The sequence below is a fragment of the Hibiscus syriacus genome, unplaced genomic scaffold (assembly GCF_006381635.1).
Source record: "Hibiscus syriacus cultivar Baekdansim isolate YM2019G1 unplaced genomic scaffold, ASM638163v2 tig00110239_pilon, whole genome shotgun sequence".
NCBI lineage: Eukaryota > Viridiplantae > Streptophyta > Magnoliopsida > Malvales > Malvaceae > Hibiscus > Hibiscus syriacus.
Window position 1 is genome coordinate 2,619,556 of NW_024062641.1, and position 24,879 is coordinate 2,644,434.

A 24,879-nucleotide genomic window follows, 5' to 3' on the forward strand; every position below is an offset into this window, starting at 1 on the left:
AAGTCAATAATTTTGTTAAATGTTAACCGGAGGTGACATGATTGAAATCACTTAAATAATTAATGAATCATATTGACAAAATTGAATGTATAATGGTCATGTTAACATCAACCCCATAGCTAAGTGATTATTTAATTAATTTATTCTCGATTTCATTATTATATTTAGGTTTATATCACAAATAAGTACCTAAAGTATATATTTATATATTTTATTTTTGATCAAAATAAGTACCTAAAGTTATTTTTTTTTGTAAAAATAAGTATCCAAGGTATTTTATGTCAAAATATGTATCTATTTTAATAAAATAAACTTTAGATACTTATGTTGACAAAAATATAATTTTAAATATTTATTTTAATTAAAATATACTTTAAATAATTTAAACTTTTCATATAAGTTTTAAAAAAATTGACCCATGACATTAATTAAATAATATTTTAAGTATTTAGATGAAAAAATTATATACTTTATATACCTATTTTAATAAATAAAAAATTAGATACTTATTTTGAAAAAAGAAGAAGATAATTTTAAATAATTATTTTAATTAAAATATACTTTAAATAATTAAATAAAAATTATACTTTAAATATTTATTTATTATATAAGCCTTAAATTTTCCCTTCCCACCATCCATGCTACTTTATTGAGTCGCCTAATTATATTGGATTGGATTCCTTATTGGAAACCAATTGCACGCGCTCAGATAAATACTTCACGCGCATACTTAGCTGCCAAGCGACGCTTTTATTATGAACAGAAAAAGAAGGATAGAAGAGTAAGAAACTTGAGTCAACTCTGTAATTTTTTTTGCCTGAAAACAAAACAAACAGCTGTTTCAAGTTCAACGGCAACGGAATTTAGGGTTTTACTGTTCAAAGAAACCGTACCAAAATTCCTTTATCATTTTAATAAAACCTTCCTCAGGTAATTCTTCCCTTTCTCTTTTTCTTTTTCTATTTTCCATTTTCCCAGATTACTTTATTGCTTAATTCGTTATGTGTTTTGCGTTATTTTAATTATGTTTGTCGTGAATTAGGTAACAAAACGTTGAAATTGTTTGGTATTTAACCCAAATTGGAAAATTTCTTCTCCGGCTGAGAATTTCCGAAGAATTCGAATTAGATTTGTTAGTTGCTCTCTCTCTCTCTCTCTCTCTCTCTTGTTTAACAGAAAGATGTTAAATTATGATAGTATCATTGCTTTTATTGAGCGGCTCGCTATACTTTTACTGTAGTTCTGGTAAAACAGCTGCACATGGATTTGGCCTGTGCAGCTAGCATGTGTTTTTCAGAGCAGCCTCATTCATCAATACGCAATTGATATTTCAGCCGAAAGGAAATCAAGAATCATTCTCCATCCAGGAAGGACGGAATTGAACTTCGAAGAGAGGAGCAGTTGCGGAAGTTGTATTGTTCATTTCTTCAAGAGCTTGGAATGAAGCTTAAAGTGTGAGTGAAGGGACTATGTCTATTTTGGAGTTCTTTGCTCTGACTTATGAGATGTTAATCACATTCCTATATCACAATTTAGTCCTTAGTTTGGTAGTTTTTTTGGTTGTTTCTCATATTTCTTTTGAAGCATTAACTTTCATTCTGTGTTTTAGTATGTATAACAATTTGTTAAGGCGATTGACAAATTTACTTGCAGGCCTCAAGCAGCAATAGCATGTGCAATGATGCTGTGTCACCGGTTTTACATGCGTCAATCTCATGCAAAAAATGATTGGCAGGTAGATGCTGTAATTATATTACTCTTTTTTAATGCTTTCTCGCATCTTTCTCATTCTAAATTTGGAACTCCGGGTTTGAGTCCGTGGGTGCTAATAGTGAAATGATGCAATTGTGATTTACTTTTCGCAAGACCAATTATCGGCAAAAGTTAGTTATCATGATCTGCATTCTTTGGAAGCAGAATATCTTGGTTTCATCTTGAAATGAATGATTATAGCGTAGTATCTTTACATGCTATTGCTTGTTTTTGGATATTTATTAGTTTTTTCCATGTTTGATAATTGCCTCATGGAAAACTTGGTTATTCTTAACAAGGAGAAAGTGTATATTAAGTTGTTAAAATATAGAATTAGTTCTCATTCCTAAACATGTTGGTGAACTCTGCAGACTATTGCAACTGTAAGCACATTTCTCGCATGCAAAATTGAGGAAACACCACGCTTGTTGCGGGATGTTATTGTTGTGAGCTATGAACTTATCCATAAACGAGATCCTTCTGCTCCAGGAAGAATCAGACAAAGAGTAATGTCGATTTGCCTAGCTCAGCTGAAGTATGTTTTTTCTTCATATCATGCTTGCCTAATGTATTTCCACTTTTTCCATCAGGAAGTTTATGATAAGCAGAAGGAATTGATATTGGTTGGGGAGAGGCTTTTGTTGGCAACAATTGCTTTTGATCTTGATATCGAACTCCCTTACAAGCCCCTTGTTGCAGCTTTTAAGAAATTATAAAATTTTCCTTACCTCTTAAAAGTGGCTTGGAATTTCGTTAATGATTGGTGAGGACTTGCTGATTTGTTAATTCCGAGGAAACTACCTATATTTATGCTATTGTTGACTTTTTTTAGATCATTTCCTTGTGTCTTTATGATATTAAATACATGAATGAATTGAACTAGCAGGCTTCACACAACCTTGTGCTTGCAATACAAACCCCATTACATTGCAGCTGGTTCCATGTGTCTTGCTGCTAAATTTCAAAACGTAAAGCTTCCTACGGAGAAGGGCAAAGTATGGTGGTTGGAATTTGATATTTCACCTAAACAATTACAAGGCTTGTACTACAGATATCTTCCTAGCTTCACATGTATCAGCTTTAATTCTTACTCGTGGTCATTATATTTTGTAATGAACAGGAACTATAGTTGATAATTAAAAGAGTGGCTGTGGTAATATACTGCTTACAATTTGTAAAAGTGGTATCCATTGATCACGCTGAATTTTCTTTTTCATATCACCTTCCTTAACCTTAACCTTTGTTTTTTCTATTATTTAAAAATATAAATGACACAAGCTTATTGGAACGTCTCTCGAACATAACATGCATGGTAGGTCTTAATCCTTTTTTCTCCTAAAAAAGGGGAAAAAAAGACTTGGGATAATCATCTTTCATTGCTTTGATGTGTGCTTACGCCAAAAATTTGCAGAGGTCACTAAGCAGATGGTGAGGTTGTTAGAGCAAGGCAGAAGTCGACCTTTATCATCAAGACATGAGAGGGCCAGTCAATCGGCTTCTTTAGCTGGAAACAGTCAGTTTCTGGCTGGAGCTGAGAATAGTAAAGTTGGCAAATCTATGGCCAGTTGTTTCAGCCAAGTTAGAGTGAGTTTTCCCTCACCAAGCAAATGCCAATGGTGCAAGTAGTGTTGTTGAGGATGTCAATGATAAGGCTCAGCCAAGAACCAAAGAATCTGACCAGAACCCGAGTTTTAAGACTGTTTCATCTGTAGCCTGTGACAACAAACAAGTAAGTCCAAAAGAAAGTTTACCAAGTCAAACCAGTGATAGTGGTGCAAGTACTGTTGTTGACAGTGGGGAAGGTGAATGTGAGCTAAGAACAGAGGAATCTCATCCTTTGAATCCAAGTGTTAAGATTGTATATGTTCATAATACCTTTAGCAAGATTGATGCCGACCGAATTCGAGAGACCTTCAAGAGGAGAAGATGTGATAGAGATGCAAATTTGAAGTGTGTGGAAGTTAGAGATGACGAAGTAGATAGTGAAGCCTGGATAGAGAGGGAGCTGGAGATTGGAATAGAGCTGGAATCTGCCTCTTCCCGGAAGCGAGGGAGGGCGTGCGGAGGTTTAAATTGGCAAAAGTAGCTCATTGATACTCGCTAATTGGATATCTTCTTTTACATAAGTGCAGCAAAGACTGGATTATTTCATTGGCTTATTTATAGCATTACAAGAAACACTGGATTCTGTTTCACGTTTAGAACTATATTATTTCCACGTTGTAGAATAGAATAGAATAGAATTATTATAGCATTATTTTCAAGGGATTATATTTGTATTTCAGATTCATTCGTGCAAGAATCACTTCCATTCTTTTGCGCTGGATTCTAAATGTATAGATGATCTACAACTTGTAAAAAAGATTCATTGTTGTACACTTTTAGCCATTATTTAATTGGGGGATGGAGGTGGCTTCGTTACTAGAAAATACACCAAAGTATCTTCTCTTATTTATTCATTTTGTTGAGTTACATATATTTTATCGAGATGGTTAGCTTCTCATGATACAGCCTTAAGGCTTGGGCATCTGGGAAGAGATTAAAAGAGCAGAAAAAGGCTGACCCGGAGCTCTCTTTTTGATCTTTTCTTAAAAGAAAACCCATATGTATTATTTGTTCTACTCTTTATTCATGGCCAATATACAGTTTAAGAGCAATCCTTTGGGTGGTATTCCTTCCAACAATAATGGCACCGGGATTTGAAGCTGGTTCAAGTTTCATCATATTCTTTTTCAAATGCAAGTAAACGCTAGAATTAGTGTATGAAAGCATGAAGTCTTTCTTAATTTGGCTGATAATCTCAACTGCCCCTCCTTGACGGTTCGTTCCAAGCAGCAAGTATACTAAATTTTGTGCCTTTTGCTTTTTGGCATAATTCAACTTCATCTGAAAAGACCTCATTTTTGTAGACGTACATACATAAGCATGTAACTATATATATATATATATATATATATATATATATATATTCGTATATACTGAAAATGTAACCATTTTGGTTGATTGGATTGCTTTTATTTTTATCATTTCGTCAAAAGATGAACAAAAAAACGAAACAAAGACTTGGTTTACGTTGAATACAAGTCATTCATAAAGAAGGCCAAACATTGCTTTTTGAAATATATGATGGGAAAGTTTGTTTTCGACAATTACTCTCTGATGGGTTTATTTGTTCTGCTGAAACTGGTCTATTTTTTCTAATGCTAAATAACTTGGTTCAATTTAATCTGTTTAGAAGCAGGAAGCAGAGAAACATTGAAGCACGTATCTTTTCAAGTGGAACCCCCCATTGCCGTGAAAAGCAAGCACATGAAGCTCTTAACCCACCATAATCTTCCTCCAAAGCTCCGGGCAGCAGCCATGTGGGAGTTTCTTTTTTATTTTTTTCTTCCAAGTTTCTCAAGTACTCTAATTATCTGGAAAAAGAGAGAGGGTGAAAGGAAAAGAATCTGGTCAAAACTGTCTTATATAGTGATCCTTGAAACAAAGCTCCTTTCTTTTCTAGATTGATTTTAATGGAGAACATGATCCATCAAGATCTCATATCGGAAGAATCAAAGGATAAAACTTTGATCAAAGTGGTCTGTTCATTGATGGAAACTGAAATATGTACAAGCTAAAGTGTTTGAATCATTGGGCCGACTGCCTGATGCATGTCAAACTTGTGGAAAATCTTCACCATTATTGTTGGAAAGACACCAAAATGATAATTGTAAATAACTATAGGAAAATAAAGGAATGACTCAATAACGACAAAAAAATATGTAAAATATAAAAGCTCCTCTACTTTCCAAAAAACAAATATTGATCTCTCATAAAAATCAAAATAGGCCCGTACATATTATAAATGCATCAAGTAAATAATTTAGTTAATAAAATATGTCTTTTATAGTTATAATACTATTGTTATAATTGTTAAATTAATTGATGTAATAATCTAATCTAATAGTTTACATGCCATGTAACATAAAAACTGAAATTTATTCAATCTTCAAATAAAATAATATAGAAAAATTTTAAGATTTAAAAATTATATTTAATTTGTTAAAAATATTTTAAAACTAAAAACTATAATTATAAAATAGATAAAATAATTAAAAATTAAAATATTATAAAAATAATAAAATACTTAAGTCTAAAAAATATTCAAGAAATGGTTAAAATTAAATAAATCTATATAATTAAAAGTTCAAAAAATAAACACATTTATCAAGACCGTTTGTTGTTTTCAATGTCAAAATATTAAAAATTATCTTTAAACATATATTGTTTTATGCTTACCTAAACTAAAAAAACTCTATTCCCATTGGAAAAGAAAAACTATTACTATTCTTTAAACACATTTTTAATAAAATCATCTTTGTAAAAATTGAGAAACTTTTATGAGTCTATCTTAAAATTTAAAAATAATTTGATGAATATGGGACTATTGTGGTTTTGATGAAATTTATTTTGGAGTCCAAAACTGAGTTTTTCATGATGCAACTCTCGGTTTAAGTTTTATTTCTCTGGTTTTTTTAATAGTTTAATTTTTTTAGAATGTTTAATAATTTTATTACTTTTAATATTTAGAATTTTTGTTTTGAATTTTGATTTTTTTTAAATTTTAAATTTTAAATATTTAATATTTTAATGTAATTTTTATTTTTATATAATTTTCTCTGAGATATTATTTTGGCGAGGGATGAACAACAATCTAAAACTATACAAAATTATCTTGATTCATCCACCCATGAGGAATTACCAAAGCGTTTGACCCTTCACACATTACAATATAAATGATTAACCAATCAAATAATAGATAAGGAAAGGGCTGAGTTGAAAATAAATGAATTGCTCGTCGTAGAATATTATTCTCGTCAGATTTAAACCTAACTAAAATAACAAAACAAGGCTTCTTCCCCCTTTTCACCTGAGTTAAGGTTAAGTGAAGACATAGTGACGGGTTTGAGATTTTAGGTTCTATGAATCAACTGAAAATATAGTCAAGAGGAGTGACATGCGTCATTTTAATATCAAATAATATCCTTAATCTCAAAATTATAAAATAGAAAATAGTATATAGAGAGAGTAAAAGCTGATCCACAGGGACTAAGGATGATGTTGATGTAGATTGCTTTTGATTCTTGAACTGGGCGAAAATAACGAGTAAAAGTAAAAATGGGGGATTTGATAGAAAGATTTGTAAAGAAAATAAAAGAATTAAAGAAAATAAATTAAAATTAAAAATTCAAGATGACTAAAAACAACCTCAGGCTTCCTCTTTGCCTCAAATTCCAATCGATCCTTGAATAGGATTTTACTCTGGTTAAATGTCGATTTGAGTCTGCAAGGTTCAATCCTTGCAGCTCACTTTACTCTTTGGTGATTGATTTTCCCAAATCTATTTTAGAAATCTCAATCCTTGTTCGGATTAACTGTGACTATGTTGTTAACTCAAAACAATTTAAAAGCGCTTGGAAAAGCCTAACTCGAATTATGCTTTCTCTACGAAAGTCAAACTCGATCCCAATCTCCCCTTAGCGTGCTATCGTTAAGTGTGTTCAAGGGAATTCAAATCAATTGATTCTATAATCCTAACGATAAACCATAACAACATCCAATCCAAAATCTATTTCTAAAGTGAAAGCGTTTTGATTTTAAAAAAAGACCATTCGCCAATCGAGTTTCCAGAAAATTGAGAAATTTACCCAAAGTGTATGGGGTGTTTTTCAATTCTCACGTTAGGAATTGAATCATCGCTTCAACCTTTGGCTATGAAAAACTTAGCTAAGCATGATAGAAATCATACTTAGCATTATTAAAAATAAAGAAAACTTTAAAGAAAAATAAAGAAAACTTTAAAGAAAAATAAAGAAAAAACTTTTATAAAACTAGAGAAAGAAAGAACAAATGAATCTGAGATATCTTTTCAGGCGTACACAGATGGGGTATTTATAGCCTCATGAAAACCCTAAAATAATATTAAAATCCTAAAAGATAATTATTGAAATTAAATCCTAAAAATAAATATAAATCTCAAATTTAAATTTGAATTCGCGACTCAATCTTCTGTCTTCACGTAATTGCTGACTGGACCTTCTAGAAGATACTGACTGGATTTCACGTCAGCACTTTCATGCCCAGTTTGCTGCCCACTAGGTTCCCCATGATTCTGGAAAAATAAAAAAAAAAACTACAGAATTTTGTTTTTTAAGTGCAATTTTTAGAATTCAGGGTCCTACATAGAAAACAAGTTTAAATGTCCAAATAAATAAATAAAATCTAATGAACAAGGAGAAATTAACTATAAAATATTAACTATTTAAAACACTAATCAGGGGGTTAATTGACTTTTAGAAAATTTGGGAATTGAGGTGAAAGAAAGGAAATTAGACACAATAATATATAATGGTCAACTTCCTTAATGAAATTTACATCCACTACCTTAGCTCTACCAACAAATTCACTAATTTGTTCTTTCTTTTACTAGGTTCAAGAGTAACCTTTACAAATTCCCTAGTTTTCAATGGCCAAACTAGAACCACTCCCCTTTTACAAAAGGTTAAAGATGTGTAAACAAGAAAATCTCTAAAGGGAGATGTTTACAAAATTAAGCTCATTAAAAATACTCTATGTATAACAGAAAAGGAAAAATAAGATTGAAATAGCTTTTCTCTATATGTGGATCCGCTTGGATAATTGTTGTAATCTTCTTCAAGTGTCCTTAACTTGTTTTTATATGTTGAAATGAGTTTGTAGCTGTTTCTAGTCGTTGGGGATGTTCTGGAGCCATTGGAGATTAAAAATATATAAAATAAAACTGAATAGACCAAGAAGTATCGATACTCGGGCTAAGAGTATCATACTACCCTTATAAATTTTAAATAAAATAGCAGTTAATGACCGTTTGGTGAGGAAAGTATCGATAATAGGGTTATGGTATTGATACTAATACGTAAAGCAATATCAATACTCCTTTTTGTATCTGAACACCTTTGAAAACAATATGTAGTATAGGTACTACTAAATGAGTATTGATATTTATCTTACCTTTGGTATCTATACTCTAAAAACAATGTCAATACTGTAGATACCTGTTTTCGTCCAGGGATATTTTTATTTTCCTTTGGGATTATAATACGACATTATGTTATATAGCTATATAGTATATAAAGAATATATTATATAGTGTTTTTTAATATATATAAATTTAAAAAATAAATAACAGTATTTTTATAATATATAGTCTTGAAAATAAATAGTAATATATATAATATGATATAAATTTGAAAATATATAAGTATATATTATAGTTTTGAAAATAGTATATATATATATATTATATTATATCATATAATTTTAGAAGTATATTATATATGTATATAGTTTTAAAAATAAAATAGTAGTATATAATATATTATATAGATTTTAAAAAATAGCTTTGAAAATAGTATATATATATATATTATATTATATAAATATATATAACTTTTGAAAACAAATATTAGTGTATATAGTATAATTTTAAAACGATAATAAGTATTATTATATGTTATATAGTATGTATTATATCATTTTTATTTTGTTTAATATTATCATGATTAATTTATTTTCATTATTAATTCAGGTTAACTTGTCCATGTCCAAAATCAAAATGATTCAGTCCACATTCAAAGCCTAGTTTCAGTAACAGTCCAAGCTCGGTGCAGTAAAGGGGACCTGTTTGAGCAAAAATTGGTTTGCCTGGTCCGACAAATCAGATTCAGCAAATGTCCAAAATGAGTGGCCTAAAGCAGCCCTGCGCTAAAGACCCAACAGCTAGGGTTTCGGGAGAAGTGTTCTAGGCGCCGCTCATCAGGAGCCATCGGATCTGATCCAATCCAATGATCTTGACTGAGAGGAGTAATTTAGAATTTTCACTCTCAAAGATTACCCATCGCATTTGGAGAAATTCACAGAAGATCAACGGCCTGATTAACTTCCATCTCTCCCACGCGTTAGCGAGACATTTCCTGGAAAAAACGTGCTCGTGAACCAATCCCTTTTCCCCATATGTGCAAATCATTGCACCCCTCTGTTACCAACGAGGTACTGGCAAAGGAGGACAAAGTATTTGACTATTTGTGTGACATAATCGTGCAAACAAACAAAAATGAGATGTTTTTACATCACAACAAATCCTCAACCATTCGATGATCCAGATAATAAAATCGAAAGGCTCACATGCAAAGAAATAGACAAGATGAAAGGAAGGATTTTTTTATTATCAAAAGAGTATCTCTTGACCCTTGGATAGGCCACATTGGACGAATCAATGAGAAATGTTTCACCTTCCCCCTGTCTCACAAGAACAGCATAGAGGAAACATTTTTTTCGTGCGAAGAGAAGATTTAGGCCCTCAAAATGGCCATACAAGCAAGTTCAGTGGCCAAGATCGCACATGAAAAAAAGAAAATCAAATGAGAGAGAGGGAGATATAAAAAAATGAAAATAAAAACAAAATGAGAAAAGATGGACATACGGGAAAATCGCAAAAACCACAAGGGGGAAGAAACAAAAACCAAAAGCCTTACCTTTGAGAGAAATCTCTGGATTTTACTCACAATCGAAGCTTGCAAGCCTTCGAATCAAAGATATTTGAAACATTTTTTGATTCATGGTTTGTTCAAAGGGTAGAGGGTCTGGTCTGTTTTAGGGTTTTCATATCAATCATTTGGGAGTGAAACAGGTTCGATTGATGAGATTTTTGGGGTATTCGATTCAAAGTGGGTAGCCTAAGAATTGTAGGCTCTTCGTCGAAGTCGTTGAGAGGTGGCGGCCGCGGTGGCTGTGGGTTCCTTGGATTCGAAGAGAGAAAGGAAAAAAAGGGATTGTCTTCGGAAAGACGGACTAATATACGGTTAATATATGACGTTATCGGATACATTAAAAGATATTTGATAAATTCGGTTTAGCGATATCGGAAATATCGAGTAATAATAATGTAATAGGTGGAAATCATGAAGAAATATTAAAAAATTTGACAACCGATAAACTTAGCTTGTCAGTTTGTGTCGATACTTTATAAAAATATATTGATACATAACAATATAACAAGTAAAAAAAATGATAAAACCGGTCTATAAATGACAAAATAGATAAAGCGTTACTGGATATATTGAAAGTGTCGATACTTTATAAAAATATATCTATCCATAACAATATAACAGGTAAAAAAAATGACAATCGATCTATAAATGACAAAACAAGTAAAGCGCTACCGGATATATTGAAAGTGTCGATACTTTATAAAAATGTATCGATCCATAACAATATAACAGGTAAAAAAATGATAAAACCGGTCTATAAATGACAAAACAGGTAAAACGCTACCGGATATATTGAAAGTGTCGATACTTTATAAAAATGTATCGATCCATAACAATATAACAGTTAAAAAATGACAAAACCGATCTATAAATGACAAAACAGGTAAAGCGCTACAGGATATGTTGATAGTGTCGATACTTTATAAAAATGTATCGATCCATAACAATAAAACAGGTAAAAAAATGATAAAACCGGTCTATAAATGACAAAACATGTAAAATGCTACCGGATATGTTGATAGTGTCGATACTTTATTATAAGTATCAACACTTTTGGAATTTAAAAGAGAAGAAGTTATAGCGCTAATAAAGTGTCGATACTTTATAAAAATGTATTGATCCATAACAATATAACAGGTAAAATTATGACAAAATCGATCTCGAAATGATAAAACCGGTAAAGAGCTACCAGATATGTTGATAGTGTCGATACTTTATTACAAGTATCGACACTTTTAGAATTTAAAAGAAAAGAAGTTATAGCGCCAATAAAGTGTCGATACTTTATAAAAATGTATCGATCCATAACAATATAACAGGTAAAAATATGACAAAATCGATCTCGAAATGACAAAACCGGTAGTAAAAAAGTGTGCTTGTGTGATCATTTTATTTCAGAATTTTCATTTTTTAATACAAAAAGTTGGATATTTTAAGCAAAACCCAGTAAGAAAATAACAAAAACTTTGCATACTACAAAAGAATAACATTGGGAAACCCACCATGTTATCAGTTTCTCAAAGAACAAAAACTCAGAAACAAACATCTCTCAACGCAAACTTATGATATACTCTTATTATCTCCATACGATAAAGTTAGGCAAGTTTTAATTTCTTAAAGAATAAATTTATGATTGAAGAACTCAAATTGGTGCACGCATAAGTATCGACGCATTTATGAAAAGTATCGATTCAAAAAACATCGAAATCGATAATTATTATGTAACATGTAAATTTACAATGTAACTGGTAAAAATATAATGGTTAATTAGCAAATAGGTTTACATTATGTATCGACACTCTTTAAATATGTGTCGATATTTTTTCCTCAAAATGAAAGCACAACGAGATGCACGCATAAAGTGTCGATACATTTAAAATTGTATCAGTCCCAAAAACATTAAAATCGATAATTATAATGTAATAGGTAAATTTGTAAAGTTATCGGTTTAAATATACCTGTTTAGTTAGAAAATAGGTCAATTTAAGCGCTACCTATTACATTATATAAGCGTTACTTAACATATTATTATACTTGATAATATTTCCGGTTAAATGATATAACATAACCGATCTAAATTTTAACCGATCACTTATTTAACAGATTACACATTTTTAACTGTTTTTTAGGCGCCGCACAGCAGAATCACCCAAATAAAAAAAAGGTAGGAGAGGCTTGGGTTGAAAACGATCGAGAGAGAGAGAGAGGGAATGTTAGCATAAACTTGTTTTATGGTTTTCTTTAAACCTAAACAAGTTTGAGCACCAAGACGACACCGTTTTAGGTTAGGGTGGCCTTTACAAGGCGCGAGGGATTATTTGCTTGAGAGGGGCTTGTTAGTTTGTAACAATTTTATTTTGTCATAAAAATTCATGGTAGTAATACTTTTTTGAAGTAATGCAATTTAATCTCTGTTTAGAGCGCTTTTTTTTTTATTATTACGCCCCTTTATTTTTTTCGTGTTATATTTTAACCATTGATGATTCCTTGTTTGTATTTCATGCTTCTTACATTTGACATGTTATTTTAAGAATTTGTTTTAGTCCTATTCATCATTTAAGGTTTTATTACAATTCCAGTATTTATTTTTTATGGTATTTGTATTTTGGTCCTTATTTTTTGTCATGTTCTTATTTGTACCCATTTAGTGCAATACATTCGTTTAGAACCTATCTGCACTAAAAAATTAGCTGACCCTTATTCCCATATGTAATGGAGTAAGGGGGAGGTAAGATAGTAGGCTACCCTCAATGCCAGGTTGAGAACAACTTCCGTATGAGACCTCCGAATTATGAAATGCCGTCCGTGGGACTCGATCCCACGATCCCAAAGTTAAGAGCCTTGTGCTCTACCAACTGAGCTGGATGGTCACTTCTATACTATACAATTGTTTTATGCATGTTATTGATTGTGTAATAAATATGCGAGTACAAGAGGATCCTTTCATCATGCTTTGTAGATCCATTATATCGTATATGTATATATAATGTGTTCAACTCTTTGTATACCTTTTTTGTTAATTATTTATGCACGTGTACTGAAAAACTTCATTAATTTATATTTTATATATTAAATATCAAATTTATGATGCATGTAAATATGCTACTTAAAATATTAATTAGATAAATATTATTTTGTGTGAATAATTTATGAAGACGCGCCTTAACTAACGAGAATTGTGTCTTCGAGAATTGTTCGTACAAAATGGTATGCTTTTTATTTGAGCAAATATTTAATATATGTATTTTATCTAAAAAAGTGAGACAATGTTATTTCGTAAGGAGAATCTAAGGAAATGAGCCTTAACTAGCAAAGAGAGTGTTCTTGAGGATTCTTCGTACGAAATGACATACTTTTTATTTGAATTTTTTTCGAGCATATTAAGTGTATATTTAATTTAATATGAAAATTAAGGCAATATTCTTTCATGTGGGAAATTCGTGAAAATACACCTTAAATATCAAGGAGCGTATTTCTAAGGATTACTCGTATAAAAAAATACATTTTTTAAAATTATATTTTTATTTTAAAGAAAAGAATCACGATTTAACTACCATTCGAAGCTATAGTTTTCAAATATGAAGATGACATATAGTTAATTAGGTACTGATTTTGGGTGTCGCGGAGGTGCTCACCCTTCCCCACTCGTAACCGACTCCCGAACTCATTTCAAGACGATTTTCTGGTTTAACTCAAACTAGTTTCATCTTTTAAAATATTTTTTCTAAAAAATATTTTAAAAGATATTTCTTATGTACGAATCTAATTTTTTTTCAAACTTTAGTTTTCAAAATTAAGTTGGTTCGATCTCGACCTAAGCAAGTCAAAAAGCTTAAGGACCATTCCGACAGGTTGGCGATTTCACTGGAGACTGATTAGAGAGTTAGGTCGTAATTGATTATATGTCATCTTTATACTTGATAATTGTAAATTTGAATGATATTTAAATTGTGGTCCTTTTATTTTATTTCACTTTATTTATTTATTTATTTTGTTATGCATTTCACGTTTCATTTTTATTTGTTTATTAATAAATAGTACTACTGTGTGATTTCCCATGGTTTTAGATTTCTAACATTTAGTTTGAGCATGTCTGTTTTGGATTGAAGGTAAAGTTTCTCCTCACGTGCGTTATAACCATACGATATTTAGAGACTTCGTACTGGCTCTATCCATTTAGGTTGAGGTGAACGCTACGCCCACGTTAGAAAAATTTGATTTTCTCTGCATGGGCCTTAGCAATTAGCCTATGGGTACTTATGCACTATGTTTACGAGGGAAACATTGAGTTTCATCGTATGGACATAGGGACATGCATCCCCTAGATATGAACTTGGTCTATAAGCCTATAATGGGTGAGGATCGAGGGTCTGACAATCCCATAGGACATCAACAAGGGATAATTCGAGGACCCTTAGTAGTACCGAAACTCTGTTCATTTTATACCAAAATTTTCCCAAATTTTCAAAGAGGAAACTCACTCTAACCTCTACTTTGATATACTTTTTGCAAAAAGCATGAGAACTAGAAAAACATGCAGTTAGAATTTACTTGTCAAATAAAAGCATGGGGATAAAGATCATGTATGGGTAGGATACACCATATCATGTTTGGGTAGACTGCATGTGCGTAGGGTTTACGATATATTTCCTTGATTATTTGATTATTCATTATAAGTACTGACACCCTTCTATTTTTTGTGTTTTTGTTTTATTGCATTACATGATCATATCATAAAGAAATGTGTTGGTTCACAAAGTGGTTATTCAAGTAGTAGGCGATCATAAAATGGAAAATAGTTTTAAGAACAACGGAATACCTAATGGAGAAGTGAGGTCATGGTTTGAGACAACCTAGAGGAAGAAAATATATAGTTTGACCAATGATTACATATCAGTACTACCAGATGTTGCACCAACCAACCTTAAGCAGAATGATCTACAATAACTACATGAAATCTGGGAAAGTTGGAGACATGATAAGCAAACTGCCTTTCGAAAGATGTATGGTGATATAACACTCTTGTTGTAGGTGAAGGTAAATGAGCTGTTGATCAAGGCCTTGGTTCAATTTTGGAATCCTGCATATAGTTGTTTCACTTTCAACAAAGAAGATATGACACACACTCTGGAAGAGTACAACTTCTTATTTCACTTTTAATGGATAAAGTTGGATAAAATTTACTTGAAGGCACTAAGCCAACGCCCCTCAAGACCAAGCTCGCAAAGATTACTAGAATGAGAGAAAAATGGGTGGCTAACTGCATTCAACACAAAGGAGTGTCCGAGTGTTTCCCTTGGCCGTCTATTAAAGGACTAATTTCTAATTAGTAACTACCTTGATATCGAGAAAAGTATGAAAATGTTTTCCTTAGGTATATATGGGTCGGTAATCTTCTCAAAAAGTTCTTTACCATATAGAGTCAACCGTGGTTAATTTATTCGAACGATTAGAGAATAAGGTGAATCTTGTCCCTACTATCTTAGCCAAAACTTTCAGGGCTCTAAATAGTTGTAGAAGAGTTGAGTGTAGCCACTTTACTGGATGTGTTCAACTGCTTATTATTTGGATTCATAGTCATTTCTGAAAAACTAAATGAGGGTTCGGTCACCGATTTTCAAGTGCTTATTCGCCTTTACACAGTTCCTCAAATAGGAATGGCCAGAGCATCTATCGAAGAAATATTGTATGTACCTCTTTAGGAACTGCCAGCATAAGACGTAATATGACATGTCCTCTAGTTAGCTTACTCTAATATTTTTTACAAGTGTGGAGATTCTGATTACATAAATTTGCTAGGAACATGAAGAGGAGTTAGCTGTGCCCCACTTATGTTATTAAGGCAATATGATGACTGACAGTTTGTCCTAGTCACAGCTGGCCTAAGCAAATCTGAGTTTTCATACCAAGACGATCATTATGAGAAGAAAAGTAAGGGATTGTTAGATTATTAGAAGAATACCTTTCAAACTGATGTAGTAGAAGCTAACATTATGTTAACACCTCATAATGTGGTTTGGAGAGACAAGGAAGAATGATAATATTCCCTTACCTGACCGAGATCAAGCTGTTCCTATGGAAGAATAATTTAGATATGTACCATCTGATGTATAAATACTCAGGAATGAGTTTGAAGTTGAAATGGTCAAGAAAAAAGAGAGTTTGGAAGTCTTAAGAAAGAAAATTTCATGCTGAACCTCGAGGTTGGGTTTCATAGAAGGCAATTCGAGCTCATGCGAATTAGTAAGGATGAAATTGAAGCCGATTTTGTAGATTTACAAAAGAATTATCAAAAGATGAATCGAGCTTGGGAATTTACTAGATTGAGAAAGACTTCAAAATAGTGGAGGTCAGAACTAAAAGCTAAAAAGGAGTGCAAAATCAGAGAAGTCAAAGCTAAGAGCGAACGTAGAGTTAGAGAACTAGTGGAAGAAAAGGAGAAAATGAATCAAGAACTAAAAAAAGAGAAGAAGTCTTGGGCTCGTGCATTGAAAGAGAAGATAGAATAAGCTAAAGGGTTAAGACAAATGCATACCCTTAGTAAGAGACAAGAGAATGAACTCACCTGTGAAGTACAAGGGTTGAAGGCTAAGACTAAGGAACTCGAAGCTGCAAATCAAGGAAGATTAAATGAGATAGAAAAGGAGAGGCAAAGAGTTGAGAGACTTGAAATAGAGAAAACCAATATGTTTGAAGGATTCAAATTTGAAGTAAACAACAAGATAAATGAGCTCGAGATCAGAGGACAAAGAATTGGAGAACTGGAAGTTGAAGAGAGGCAAAAAGGCAAAGATCTAGAACTAAAAAGTAACCATTGATATCATGTGTTTCAAAACAAGAAGTATGAAGTTTAACTCTGAATGTTACGATGTGGGAGAAAATATGATCAAATAAGAGTCCTTAACCCAGAAAAACAAGAGATGGAAACAAGACATGCAGATGAACTAGCTCAGAGCCAAGCTAAGAATGCTGAGTACAATACCTATATCTTGAAGCTTGAAAACTCTTTGTTTTTGGTAGATGCGTTGGCCCAAAGAATTTAAGAACTAGAATCGAAGAGAGTGCCACTTTAAGAAGGAAGGTCCATGACTTGGAAGATGTTCTACAAGATTTTCAGGTACAGATCGTTGGTCTTAAGCGCACCGTTCGAAATACCAATCAACAGTAGCAGAATACAAATAGTCATTATGAGGACTGAAAGGTAAATGTGAATCGCGTGATATTCGAGACCATGACTCAGATGAGTGGAGTCGCAAGGCAACTGAGAGAGATGGAGATCCAAGTAAGAGTCATCCTATGTCATACCGATCCAACATTTGATTTAGGAAGAAGGGTTACTTGGCTCATTAGTGAGATTAAAGAATTGAACATGAGGGCTAGGCCTTTTCTGTAATGAGTTTTTCTTATAGATATGAAACTCTTCTCTTTAAATGAAATTTGTTCTAAGAATGACCACTTTACAATATCAATGCTTCTTGACATGCATTTTCATTTTATTTACATTTCGTATTTTGTGTGGGCATATTATTTATATTATTTATTTATTTACTCTTTGCATCTTACATTTGTATTTTACATTTTATTTGCATTTGTAATTTTATTTCATGCGATTTACGTTCATCATTAAAATTAATAAAAAAGGAGTACCTCAGAACATTGGGAACTTCTAAGCACCCGTACAACTATATAAAGAAAGGCATGGATGATAAACTTGCCTAATTGCAGCAAGATATTGAAGAAAATGTCAAGAAGATGAAAACAAAAATTGAAGAGAGGATGTTAGAAGCATAGGAAGACATGTTCCAGATATTTTCCAGTTTGCTTGGGGGAAGGAACCATGAGCATGAAAAAGGTCTAGAGCATGAAACTGTGACTGAAGGTCCAACTTACCTACTAGGATTTACCTTGAATCATGCCAAAATTAATCAAGAAACCCCAATTCATATAGGGAAAGTACACATTAATCTAGTTGGTCTTTCCATGAATTTGCAATAAGGAACGAGTTTTCATCAGGAAGAATGTCAATTTGAGTGTGTCCTTGATTTTGATGAAGAGGTTAGGTTAGAGAATTAAAAACATATGAAAGAGGAGTGGAAGTAATTGAAATAAAAATTCAAGGCTATGAAGAAAGGTACTAATATGTATGGGATAGACGCCAATGATTTAAGCTTGGTACCTGATTTAATCTTTCCACCTAAATTCAAAATCCAAGATTTTGAAAAATACGATGGCACAAGGAGCCCCTCTACCCATATCAGGACTTTTACATAAAGATGATTTGTTACATAGAGGACGATCAGTTGTTAATACACTGCTTTCAGGAAAACTTGACAGGCTTTCATCCACTCATGGTATGATCAACTAAGTAGGACATGCATCCGCTCATGGAAAGACCTAGATAAAACATTTCTAGAGTAGCACAAGCATGTGAAAGACATAAAGTCTAAATGAATCATGCTAAAAAACATGGAGAAAATATCAAATGAGAGCTTCAGGAAGTACACCCAGAGACGATGAGACGTGGTCGTACAAGTTCACTCCCACTTGATGAGGAGAAAAGATACGATCTTTATTAACACTTTAAGGGCTTCATTCCTAAGGCATCTAATAGGGAATTGATTAAAACAATTAACCGACTTGGTCACAGTAAGGGAAAAATAGAAATGGTTGTCAAAAGTGGAAAACTCGATGGGGGAGAATATAAACAACTAGTTAGGAGGAAATATAGTGAGGCTAATAATATGAGTAACTAAAAGGCATAAAGCTCCAAAAATATCACTATGTCTTGACCTCAGGCCAGAAGATCATCTAGCCAGAATATTACTGGACAAGAATCAAGGGGACCGAGGCAGGAAAGGGAGAAGATGCAGATTGAACCAATCCCTATGACTTACAAGGATCTATTCCAACAGTTGTACGAAAGACATGTAGTATCGCCCTACCATGTGACACCTCTACAGCCACCGTACCCTAAATGGTTTGACGTTAATGCTCAATGAGAATACCACATAGGGAAACTCGAATATTAGATTAAAAATTGCACTAAATTCAAAAGAATTGTCCAAATTTTAAGAAAAAAAAACATCATAAACTTTGGTGATGATGTACAACCAAATGTGGCTCAAAACCCTTTACCAAACCATGGAGTACAAGAGTCAATGCTATCATTGAAGAAAGAGGAAAAATGGCCATTGTTGATGTAAATGAGGTAAAATTACCTATGAAGGAGGTATAGGGTCAGATGACTACGGCAGGATTATTGGTCTTGAGTACACCCTAATCTGATCCGACCCGAAGTCTGGATATTAGAGTGTCATACGAAACCATCTAAGTGGCTAACCATTTTTTTTAAAATTTGAACATAATATAAATACCCAAAATGTAATACATTTACAAAATATAAGTATTTAAAAATATGGGGGAGCTCCCAACATTAGTCTCCAAAGATACGTAAGTATAAAACAAAGTTTATGACTTGAATAAATGACAAGGGTCTATGATGATACATGCCCATTAAATACTCAAGACATACTCTGATAGGTGATCAAGTCAGAAATCCTGAAACCTGGCGACGAGCTCCTCTGATGGCACCTAAGAACCTGTTCATAGAAAGAAATTCCTTGCACTGAGCTCACAAACTCAGTGCCACACAAATAACCCTATTATACTACATGCATCCAACATAAAAGCATTATGGAATCTAATAAAAACCTCGAGTATCGATACTACCCGAGCAATATCGATACTCCTTGATGGGGTATCGATACTTTCCTCATAAACCCCTTTAAATTTTGCCTGTGTACATTATATGTAGCATCGTTGGTGCAAATGATATGAGACACTTGGAGTGCATATTTCTATTTTCTGATGATAGCACCTGGAGTGCTTATTGTGCACACTCATCTGACTCACATACCTTGCATTCTCTTATATATACATTGGACTATCAGAATGAAACGTGAAAGTATTGAAATGTGATCGAATGGAAAAAAAATATGGAATTATTACTATGATTGATATTGATTATCATGAATTTATGAAATCTTGAGATGATTTTCAAGTTCATGATGTGGAAAAATGACTTAAGTAAGTCGGTTTTGGAAATTCAATCATTTTATATGAATTAAATTTTATTGTTTTGAAATGTTATGATATTTGTATATTGTATCTCACCTTAATATGTTATGTTGCCTCACTAAGTTTTACTTAGCATGTGATGATTTTCATAAGTTCAGATAATAAAAAAGATACGAGGTGAGGAGCCTCCTGAGCATCTTTTTGGTGATCATAGCTACATAAAGTATCAGTAAGGCATCTATGATGTTGTTTTCGACTTTTAGTGGCATGTATATTATGAATATTTTGTTGCTATGATAGATTAATTAGAATAGTTTGTAATAGTAAATTAGATTTGCTTTATTTTTGGTTAGTATTAATTATGCCTGATAATATAAATGAATAATACTTTATAATATTATGTTTTAAAAGGTAACTGATTGGTTTTTTAAACTAGACAGTGTTTAGGCAGTTTTATATAGGTTATGAAACAATATTGAACTGCCTAGCTGTTGTCTAAAATCATATTTAAATTTGATGATAAAAATATTATTTTATGATTTTACGTGATTAATTAAATTGATTTTAATCGTTAAATTGAAATTTTAAAATGGAACAAAATTTTATAGATTTTTGCGTAAGAAATGCCAAAGTGAATAATGTAACATCTTTGACTTGTATTTTGGGATGTATAGTTGTTAAGAGTGTTACAGGGGTGTTACAACACTCCCATCCTAAATCAAAATTTCATCCTCGAGTGATAAAAAACATTATGAATGCACTTCATCTTTGTTACAAGGTGACAAGGTTTTTGTTCCAGAGACCGACAAGTTTTCATCATAAATGAAAACTCTATGTCATTGCGTTTCAAGTTTGCGTACAACTTTTGGCAGTCAAACACTTACTTTATTCTGCTTTGAATCAATCAAACTTTCTCTTCAGCTTCTCTGATTAGATCTGGACCAACCATCTTCCTTTCTCTAGGCTCTGTCCAATACAAGGGCGTCATACACTTTCTTCCATACAAGGCTTCAAAGGGAGCCATCTGAATACTCGACTGGTAGTTATTGTTGTAAGAAAACTCAACTAATGCTATGTGATCTTCTCAACTACCCTCGAGGTTTATCACACATCATCTAAGAATATCTTCTAAGATTTGGATCAAAAGCTCAGATTGTCCGTCGGTCTACGGATAGAAAATGGTACTGAAATATAACTGAGTACCTAGAGCCTTATGAAGTGCTTTCTAAAACCTCTATCTGAATAGAAGATTCCATTCAAAGATAATCGATGTCAGTACTCCATGTAAACTGGCAGAAAGTGAGTAGACTTGGTCAATCGTTTGACTACTACCAAGATTGTATCCTGTTTCCTTTGTGTTATGGTAACCCAGTAATGAAATCCATGGTCACTTTGTCTCATTTCCATTGCATAATCTGGATAGGCTGAAGGAACACTAATGGAACCTGATGCTCCATTTTAACTTGCTGACAAGCCAAACACTTAGACACAAACTTCATTATTTTCTTTTTCATACCCGACCACCAATACAATTAAAGAAGGTCTTGATACATCTTGGTCCCTACAGGATGGAATGAGAATGTACTATAATGCGCCTCACTAAGAATATTAGTTTGCAACTCCTCATTCGATGGAACACATAAGCGGCCTCAGAAAAACAACACATCATCGTTATTTAACTCAAAATCAGGCACCTCACCACGACTAGTTTGTTCAACCTTCTGTAACAAGTGGTTGTCGGTCCTCTGAAGTTCCCTCGCCTCCTTAACCAACTCAGGTTCAACCCACTATAGGACGTCAAACTCAAATATGCAAACGATGCTCAAAGATTAGGCACTGTCTTTCAACTCAAGGCATCTGCCACTACATTCATTTTACCCAGGTGGTAGTCTATCATGCAATCATAATCTTTAAGAAGCTCTGCCCAACGTCGTTATCTCAAGTTTAACTCATTTTTTGTGAGTAAATATTTTAAACTCTTGTGGTCGGTGAAGATATAACATTTCTCTCCAAAGAGGTAGTGTCTCTAAATTTTCAAGGCAAAAACCATAGCCACTAGTTCCAAATCATAGGTGGGGTAGTTGTTCTTATACAATTTGAGTTGTCGGGACACATAATTGATTAATTTACCCTCTTGTATCAACACATAACCTAAATTGTTCAGTGAAACATCACTAAACACTGTATAATCTTTACCCGATTCCAACTGAGTTAACACCGATGCACGAGTCAAAATCTCTTTTAGTCTCTCAAAACTCTACTGATGTTTATCATCCTAAACAAATGGTACCCCCTTTTGCAAAACTTAGAAATCAGAGAAACAATCATAGAGAATCCTTTTACAAAATGGCGGTAGTATCCAGAAAGCCCTAGCAAACTACGCACCTCGGAGATATTCCGTGATAGCTCCTATTCAACCAAAGTTTGAATAATTTGAGGGTCAGCTTGGATACCCTCGGTGGATACCACATGAACCAAAAAAGATACCTCTAATATTCAAAACTCACATTTAAAAAACATAGCGTACAATTGGCACTCCCTCAAATTCTGCAGTATAATACGGAGGTGATAGTCGTGCTCTTCCTATGAATATGAGTATACCAAGATGTCATCTCTGAACACCTCTATGAACTAGTCTAGATGCTGATGGAAGGTCCTATTCATCAAATCCATGAATACGGATGACGCATTGGTGAGACCAAAAGGCATTACTAGGAGCTCATAGTGACTATAACGGGTTCTAAAACTATCTTCACTATGTCGATCGCTTTAACTTTTAGCTAGTAGTACCCCAAACTTAAATCAATTTAGGAGAACACTCTAGCTCCCTTAATCAAGTCAAACAAATCGTCAATCCTCGGAAGTGGATACTAGTTCTTCACAGTTAGCTTATTCAATTGATGGTAGTCAATGTAAAGCCTCATTGGACCATCATTCTTATTTACGAACAAGACCAATGCTCTCCATTGTGACACACTTGGGTTGACGAACCTTCTCTCTAGGAGTTCTTGAATTTAGGACTTAAGTTCCTTCAACTCCGTTGGTGCCATGCAGTAGGGAGTGATAGACACCGAAATTGAACCTGACATAACCTCGATACTAAACTATAGTTCTCTATCGGGTGGTAAACCTAGAAAATCATTTGGAAACACATAAAAAAAGTCCCTAACTACACGAATCTCTTTAAACATCAGTATTGGAACACGAGTGTCAACCACGTGAGCTAAAAACATCTCACAACCCGTGCTTATCAGCTTATGAGCCTCCAAGGCCGAAACAATCCTCGAAGTGCAACTTAGCTATTTCCTTTAAGCCTCAGCTAGGATACCACTCTTTTGGATAAGGTCACATCAAATATAGGAATAGGTTGACCCCAAGTCTACCAAAGCAATAATGGGTATACAAAAAGTTATAAATATACATGAGATGACGTCCGTAACCTAATAGTCCTCTTAAACCCTAGCTGCGTACTGGCGGGAGATAATCGCAACCTTTGGATCGACTATAGATTTGACGGTACCTTTCATATACTGATTGGAGGTCGAACTACCTACCCTCTAAAAAGATCCTTGACCTCTCTGAACAGTCTGAGCCGATCTCTAGATAATCGGTGGTGCTACACTCTCTGTCTTAGTATAGTCTCTGATGAGATGCTTGAATGACCTACATCCATAGCATGCTCTAGAAGCTCTATGGCCCTCCTTAAGTGCCTTATACCATACTACCTACAAGTCGGGGGATACATGGTCCTATCTTAACCGTCAGTTCTTACCATAGATATCGAAGCTAACGACCTCCTAATCCTTTTTTGTGATTCAGACCTTGTCCCAACCTCTAAGATTGAGAGGATAAAGGTCTCCAAGTCCCTCGAGAGTCTATGGACGTTTTAGCTAAAGTATGAGATGATCTAGAAGTATCTGAGGCTTTAGATCTTTGTCCCACAATGGTACTCAAGGGACGGGCTCTCCTGCTTAAGACTTCATCAATAGCCTTGGCCTACCGTGTCAGCTCAGCGAAAACTCTGGGTGGATTAATAGCTTGGTGAGTAACGATGTCTGCATAGAGGCCCTTCCAAAACCTCTTATAGAGGTCTCATCAGTGCTCTTTAGTGAAAACTCTCAAGCGTAAGATCTCACTCTTATACTCGTAAGTAGAGCGATCACCCTATGTCATGTGCAAGAATCATTCTCTCAAGTCATCAGTATGGGTTTAACTAATTTACTTTTACCTGAAATCTGACAAAAAAACTCCCAAGTCTGTAACTCAGGCTTTAGTATCAAGTCTACGGTCTCTCACCAATCTATCGTGTCACCATTCAACAGGAGGGTGATGTACACTAAGTTACCCTCGGAGGGTCTCACATAGCCATTGGTCAGTGACTACAAGATTGTCATCACCCAAACCCAAAAAGTTTGTGGTTTTGTAGCGGTGGAGTCTTTCGATAGGGGATTCCTGAGTGGTTTTGTAGGTGAGATGGAAG

At 33.5% G+C, this 24,879-nt stretch overlaps 1 pseudogene; it reads left to right on the plus strand.

Moving 5' to 3' along the window:
• The first annotated feature begins 796 nt into the window (after positions 1–796).
• LOC120114709 lies at positions 797–3,971 on the plus strand (annotated as a pseudogene).
• Positions 3,972–24,879: the final 20,908 nt, after the last annotated feature.